The sequence below is a fragment of the Mchenga conophoros genome, linkage group LG5 (assembly GCF_057382185.1).
Source record: "Mchenga conophoros isolate Kocher_MC1m ecotype Shallow Benthic linkage group LG5, M_conophoros_male_GT1.1, whole genome shotgun sequence".
In the NCBI taxonomy this organism is placed as follows: domain Eukaryota; kingdom Metazoa; phylum Chordata; class Actinopteri; order Cichliformes; family Cichlidae; genus Mchenga; species Mchenga conophoros.
The window spans coordinates 39,575,774-39,584,242 of record NC_140530.1 but is presented as its reverse complement, the minus strand read 5'-3'; positions in this window follow the sequence as shown (position 1 = coordinate 39,584,242).

Below are 8,469 nucleotides of genomic sequence, written 5' to 3'. Positions count from 1 at the left end.
CCGGAGTTAGCAACATCCCCCAAAAACCCGAGGAGGAGAGTCCTGGCCCCTAGCCCTGCCAGCAGGCCCGGCCCTAACCAATCTGGCCCCCTAGGCAAGATTTTAGGTGGCGCCCCCCTACATCGGCAGTGTAGTGTATGTACTCACAAGAAACCGAATAGCTTTGTCTTTGACCTTTTTTTTTTTTTTTTTTTTTTACTTAAAGAAAGCAAATTCACAATCAGAATAATTAACAAGATAAAAAAAATATATGAATAAATAAATGAATACAAAAAATAAAAAATGAATATATGAAATACAATAAATTTTACATACATAAACACAATAAAACGTGTCAACAAGTTGGATAAAATAAATTAAAAATACAATATAAATAAGGCAACAGGAAGACCGCTTGATGCTGCTGCATCATGGCTGGGTTGTGCTGCTGAAGTGGAGGCAGCAGCGGTAGATGTGGTAGATGGCCCAGGGGTGGGATTTAGAAACTTCAACAGTGCATCTGAAGAGAGGAGTATGTGACACCACTGAGTATTAAAGTTTAATAATAAAAACATATGATTCCAGGAATAAAATGAAATGATATATTATAAATGAAAAACCAAAGAGATATATGTATGATGTTAACTGATATGCAAATTAGATTAGATTCAATTTATTGTCATCATTACAGTGAAATGCTGAATAGCAGAATGCAAAGTAACAGTATAATATCATATGAGAATGTTATGTTATGATTATCTTTGACCGAATCACAGCAGTGCTCATATTAAAAAACAGCATTCCCTCTCATGTGATATTGCTTAATTAACATTAATGATGTGCGCTTTAACAACTAGGCTTACAACTATAATATATACAGGGGTGGAAAAGTGACTATTACCTGCAGGGTAAACGTTAGCTAACCAGAAGGCAATAACAATGTAAACAAAAAACACCTGCTTAAAAGATGAATACAAATGAGGAATGGTGGGAAAGGTGCTGTACTTACCTAACGTTACATTATTATTTTCCATAACAATTTAGCCCCCTCCACAATATTAACTGACGTTAAAACAGTTAACTAGCTATTTATTGATTAGCAATTAGCGAATCATGTAACATTAGCTTAATGCTAAAAATTTAGGTTACTATCACATTCAGACAAATAATTTCATGTAGGCTAACGTTACCTACCTCTGTCTTTTTCTCGTTTCTCCTCCTCTTCTTTTCTCTTTTTTCTTCCCTGGGCACCTGACAGTTTTGGCCGTTTTGACATCTTGTGTTGATTTTTTGATGTGGTGACGTCCAAAAGGAACCATGATACGGGAAGGGAGGGGGCGCACTGCGTAATGTTCTAACAAATAATATTTCTATTAAATAAGCTTTACTTTGCATTTTAATTAACGTGGGATTATTTTTGTATTTAGAAATAATAGTACCAACTTTTTTTTTTTTTTTTCAACATTTGTGGCACTGGCGTGGCGCCCCCTGATGGACGGCGCCCTTAGCATTTGCCTATACGGCCTATGCCACGGGCCGGCCCTGCCTGCCAGTGTAGCAGAAATGATGAGGATGATGATGCAGCAGCAGCCATTCTTCTCTGCGTGAGTAGCTTAATGTTGTTCGTGTGTAATTTACGTTGAGTAGGCTAACCACGTTATTACATTAATGCATGTAAGGTGAACTAGCAAACATCATCATAGCTACATGCGGCTGTCTTCTTGTTTGATGGCAGATACTCCCTTCACCCTGGCCAAAAAGGCTAAAATGACCAAAGAAAAAGTGGAAAACAGCTGAACATGAGAGGTTTAGGACAAAGTTTGTGTTTTTTCCATTGTTTAAGCACTGCTTCCAGCCAAGAGTGATACCATATATGCTCCATAGCTGCAGAAAAGGCTAACATTGTTATCTTTTTACAAAGAAACAGCTGAACATGAGAGGTTTTTGGACCAATTTTGTGTTCTCCATTCTTTAAGCACCGGCACAGTTTCAAAAGTACCGGTTTGGCACCGGTATCGGATAAAACCTAAACGATACCCATGCCTATTGCAAACTCATAGCAGATTGACTTTGTGTCATTGTTGTCTTGATGCACAGACGTTGCTTTGAATACGGCAACTGCTCACAGACCTGGTCCCCATCTTCAGAGCAACCATTTCAAACATAAGAAGCTGCACACATCACTCTGTAACTTTGGTGATGCCAAACTGTTTGCAGCAGTTTGTGGCCTTCTGTCTGTCTGTCCAAGAGCCTCTAAAAGGATTCACCGATTTAAAAACATCTTCAAAGCCCAGCGATCCACTGATGCCAGAGCATTTTGGTCAAAATCTTAATATTTTCCAGCATTTTGGTGACATAATGTCCCGAAACAAAAGTAATGATTAAATTTGGAGATCACCAAACTAACATTTTGAATCAGGCATCTGCCCAGATCTTAATCTGTTCCAGAATCTTAATCATTACAGAGCTCAGATAAGGCAGGAATGGACCCCTGTCAATCAGGATTTGGCACAAAGGCTGATGTCCAGCATGCCACAGAGAACTGCAGAGCTGATGATGAACAGAACATGACTGCAGAGTTCTGGTGGTGATCCACCAATCACATGCAGAGATGCAGGCAGTTCATTTAAACATGATCGACATGACATCATGCTGATCATTGCTGCTCTTCATAGATCAGCAGTGATCAGAATGATGAGTGAGCGAGTAACGCATTAACCTAATAATAGCACAAGTTTTGCACACATGCCTCTGTGGGCAGATGAGATCAGGCAGCTGGAGGAGAATCAATCTGAGATCGTGACCCGTCTGCATGTTAATACAGTCAGTGTAACCATACCACGTATTCATAAAGTCAGTATCAGTCACTGAAAGACGAGTAATGGGATGTGAAATGTGTTAGATTGCCCTTTGACAGATGGTCTGATACCAGAGAAGTAATAATAAACGTTCTGTGCAGAAATGTTACTTAAAACACATCAGTGTCACAGTTCTGGGTCGTTTTGACCCAGTTATTCTATTTTGAGTTTCTTATAGTCCCTGTTCACTTCTTGGATTATTAGGTTGTGTTTCTCGTTTCATTCTGTTTCCCCTCCCATCCTGTCTCCTCTCTCGTCTGTCCTTCCTCCACTCCTCCGTCAGTCTCATGTGTCAGTCTGGCTTCATGTCCTGTTTTATTGTGAAGGTCTTGTGTTCCATGTTCAGTGTGTTTAATTTTGCTTCCCTGGTCTTGTCCTGTCTAATTTCTCTCAGCTGTGTTCCCTGTGTGTTTCCTGTTCCCTCATCGTTGTGCCTTTATTCCCTCTTCTGTCCAGCAGCCTCGTCTCGCTCATTCCTAGCTGTGAGTTTCTGTGTGTTGGTTTATGTTTCGAGACTCACAGTTTAGGTTGCTTTTGCATTTCTCTGACAGTCTGAATTTTTGCATTAAATCCTGCGAGGCGAGTCTGTCTTTGGTTAATACTTGTACAGCTGCTGTTATTGTGTATATATTTATTTAGATTTCTTCATACATTCTTATATAGTTCTATATTGTGTATTTTGTTGTACAGTTATTTTATTTTCAACTTTAATTTATATATTTTATCTTATTCTTCCCAGTTAAATTTACCCTTCATTCTAATTTGTGTTGTACAGTTATTTCATTTTTAACCTTAATTTATATTTTATTCCTTCCTAGTTAAATTTACCCTTTTTAATTTTTCATATTTATTTCCTATCTTATTCATAGCCTTTTCCTTTTTGTTCTCTTTAGGTCACGAGCAGTTGTCCAAGCATTTCACTACATATCGTACTGTGTATGACTGTGTACGTGACAAATAAAATTTGAATTTGAATTTGGTTCCAATCCTGGCTGCTCCAGTCAAACGCATCAGCTCTCTGCAGAAAGGTGCTTGGCTGAATGTAATAACAAATCCAGGATGCATCCTCCTGCTGTGTGTTTGGTAACGTTCTATTTCGTTGGATCAAAAACACTGAGATCTGTGGGGCTCAGCTCTGAGGTTTTGGGTGAAGACTCAGTGAAGAGCCAGACTGAGCCAGAGTTTTGTCACTGCGCTTACAGCTTTCACCCATCCAGCCACAGCAAGAGATGAGGTGTGCCAGTCAGGTAGCCAGGAGACAAGGAAGCAGAGAAGGAAACACACGGAGAGCTGCAGGAGGCAAGAAGGAACCTAACAGAGATGTGCCACGTTTGTGTCTCTGCAGTCCTTAAGTGACACCTTTTTGGTTGTTTTGGAGCTGATTTGCATCACGTTGTATTTCCAACTCTTCCAAGTGTGTGTGTGTGTGTGTGTGTGTGTGTGTGTGTGTGTGTGTGTGTGCTCTGAGCACCAAGTCACATGTGAAGCATTTTAACTGTGATGAAGGGAACGCTTTGTGCACTCCAAGCACAGCAGAAAGTAAATCGAAATTTAAGAGCATTTTAAAATCTGGTCATATAAAGCACCACAGAGGCAACTGTTGCTGTGATTTGGTGCTGTGTAAATAAAATTGAATGAATAAAATATAAGTATTTATAAATGATTTATCAGGGATGCTAAGGATATAAATGACAACTTGAGGCGTGACTAATACCGTAATGATCCTTAACTGTGTACACAAACTTTTAAACTACATAAAGTAATACTTATGTCATCTAAAATTGCATTATGTTCATTTTTCATGTTTCTTTTCTTTTTGTTGGAGGGAAGATTAAACTGCTTTTCATGGATGAACCAAAATCCTGTAAGAAGCCCATTTGAGAAGCGCTGCAGTGGCCAATCAAAGACCTGATATTTTTGACTTGGCTGAATGTTTTCGTTGAGGTTTTTCAGTTCAAACACCACATCATATTTTTTACAGTGTATGTAAACCAGCAGCAAATGGAGCCTGAAGCATAAAAACTGACTCAGCTGGCTGCAGATCTGCTCGTGGGGAAGACAAAAAGGAGTCAGCAGCGCTAACTTCTCCCTCCGCACGCCTCAGATGTAGCATATGGTCCCCTCTGCTGGGCTTCCAGCGATCATTAACCAAAGACCTGAGAGGGCAACGAACAGAGCTGGCACCACCTCCCAACAGCTGTAGCAACCTCCACCTTAACATCTCTGTTTTTAACACCAGACCCAAAGCAGCGCATCAGCTTCCTGCGTACATCCAATAACACAAGTCTGCAGAGGCTTCTGCATACAAAAGCAAACAGCTCCCCTGAGGGATATTGCTCCTCAGCTCCATTCGATGGATGCTTGTATAGCATCGTGTAAATACGGGTTCCCTCCTCACCTCGGGGATTATTCTCGTTTACTTCAGTCTGCTGTATTTCCCCTTAATGTGTCTGCTGCGCATCTGGGCCAGGCTAGCTCTACACAGAGGAAAGGGATTGTGGGAAATGAGGAGTCACACAAAACATTAAGTTAATTATGAAAGCCAAGTAAAGTAGCCTGTTTGCACAACATAAATAATGATCAATATATCAGTTGGTGAAATGGAAAGTATTCCCTGATGTAGGAATGTGAAGAAAATGTCTTTTCCAAGCTGCTGGGTCATTCAGCAAAGAGTCAGCTGTACACATGCAGGAGGAATCACAGCTACAAGATGGTCCGGTCACGGCCCAGGTCTCTGACCCCGGGTTTATGGTTTGGACTGTTTGAACCTGGTCTAAGTTGGGTTAGGTTCTGAGTGGGTTAGGTTTTCTTGGTCTAATGAGTTCTTCTCAGATTGTTTAGTTTGTGTTTAGTTTCTAGCTCTTCTTGGTTATTCTTTCGTCATGTTCCAGGGTAGAAGTAGAAGTTTTACTTAATATCATATAACTTCTTTGGCCTGGGAGTACATCAGAGAGTACATGAGTTGATGGATGGATGCTCTATGCTGAATTCAGGCACGTCACAAAATAATTAAGGCCATCTATTTAAATAAAGTATAAATCCAATAAAATTTGGATGTTGATCAAACTACCACAAAATTGCCAGAATTCTCAACTGAGTTTGGCACATGTCAGTCAGGGGTGTCCAACTCCAGGCCTTGAGGGCTGCAGGGCTGGTGTCCTGCAGCTTTTAGATCTCACCCTGGGTCAGCACACCTGAATCACATGATTAGTTCATTCCCAGGCCTGTGGAGAACTTCGAGACATGTTGAGGAGGTCATTTAGCCGTTTAAATCAGCTGTGTTGGTTTAAGTGTCACGATCTGGTACAGGGATTCAAGCGCAGAGCGGTAAGGTATCTCCAAGGTGTGGTTTATTTACAGTGCAGTGCAATATATGTACAGTGAAGGGATCCAAAACTCCGGGGGGGAAATCACAGGGTAACTCGCTCACGTCTTCTTCTCTCACACTCACACACTTTCCCGCAGCAGGGAGGTCGCAGGTCCGGGGGGGGAATCTGAAGCAGACGAGAAGGCAGGTCACCAACTAATCACAAGTCACGGATATGAAGCACAAGAGCTGTGAGAAAACTAACGTTAGGGGTACAATCATCCAGCGACGAGAGGATCTGTGTTCCAGCCTCAAATAGTGCTCCCGGTGATGATGGGTGAGTGTTGTCAGGTGTGTGTGTGGGCCAAGGGCGGGAGCCCACAGTGAGCCCCGCCCAGGCAGAGAGGGAGAGAACAGAAACAGCAATTGTAGCCTTGTGGGGCCGACCGGGCAGGCACGGAGACCATGACATTAAGGAGACATCTAACCCTGCAGGACACCGGCCCTCGAGTTGCCCATCCCTGAACTACATTATGGAGGGTGTGTTACTGCCCGAGCTTATCTTGTGTGCATCCTGCTCTGATAATGGCAGTTAATGACCAGAGAGGAGCCGTAAGGAGTTTTGATCAGTTGTGTCCAGTTGTATTTTAGTGTAAATTTAACCCAATTTCTTGCATAAAGTGACCAGTAATGTGAAACCATCCAATAAAACAAAACTGTGGAGTAACTGAGTAAAGGAGCCAATGAAAGCCAGCGACCCGGGCTCCACGAGGTCAGCTATCCTGGGACCGCAGATCAATACTAAACGGCGTTCCTCTGCACGTTCCTTTATCATTCGCTGTCCTCGGAGGGAAGTGCTCCTCTGCAGTGTGGTGTTAGCTTAAGTGTAATAGTGCTGCTGATGAAGCGCGCTCTCAGTGTACGTTACACCAAAACACAATCACAGTGCACATCTCACGGCGATAACAGCAGATTGAAATTGACTTCTCATCCATTGTAATCTATTTTTCTTTGTGCGCACAGTGGTGAGATATTAGAATGTGACCATGCGTGTGTGTGTGTGTGTGTCCTTTGCTTGGTGTGTGTACTTGTCTGACAGGCTGCTGCTGCCTGCATCCCCTCCACCCTCCTGCAATTTACCTGAACCAAATCAGACATCAGGTAGCGGCATTGTACTGAGACACACGTGTAATTGTCTTGCTTAATGAGCCCTGGCACTTCGGCTGTCTGTGTTCAAAGCAAAGCCCTAAAATTAGCTCTCCATTTAGCAAACTCCAACAGGAAATAGGCGACCTGCTGGGGCCGCTGAAGCAAAGAGGTTGTAGCACACGCCGTATCACAACACACCGTTATTGAACTCTCTCCTGTCTTATTGTGCTTTACTCTTTTTGTTTTATCCAGACAACATGATAAAAAGCTGTGCAGCAACAAAATAAATAATTAGGATACATGTTTATCCAAACGTTACCCTGAGGGTGGGTGATGCTAAACAGCCCGCTAGCACACAGACTCGTTCAAGTCAAAGCCTGAACCTGGTCAAACCTAAACGCTCAGAAAGCTTAAAGCCAATGAGAACACTCCACGTCCACTGCTGCTGTCGCCTTACGCCTCATATCGTCACTCAGTGTGATTTATGTTGTTTCCACTGTTCCCACTCTGTAGCTCAGTCCGCTCTCAGCTTCTGTTATTATTCCTGACAGTTTTCCTTCTTCCTGTTTTGTGTGTTCCTGGTTCTGTTGGAGCTTTCTTCCTGTGAAAAAAGGAGTTCTTCTCCCCACAGTCACCACCTTCCCACTCACAGGGGGTCGTCTGCTTGTTGGAGTTTGGTCTCTAAAATTGTAACATCTTCACCTTACAGATACTCTCCAGCTTCCTTTTGTCGTATCATCTCCTACCTGTTGTTTGTCCAGACTTCCAGCACTGCCTTCTGTTTTCCCCACTGAAAACACAGATCTTTATTATCACTGTTACACTGTAAAACCTAATAAGTTCACAGAACTCAAAAATTGTTGTGTAACAGATTACACAACAATTTTTTTTAGTGATGTTTTTAAAAGTTTTAAGTTTAACTAAAATAAAAATTATAGTTGCAGTTGCCTTAAATTACCTCAATGTTAACTCATAAATGTTGATATTCCTCAACTTATAATTAGGGAGTAATAAACTCAAAATGTTCAATATTTTTCAACTTAATTAAGGTGGGAAATACACTCAAAATATTTTACATATCGCAACTAATACGATGTGGGACCTCAAACTTCTTCATATTTTCTAACTTATAATATGGGAAATAACACTTAAAATCCTCAATATTTTTAAAATACT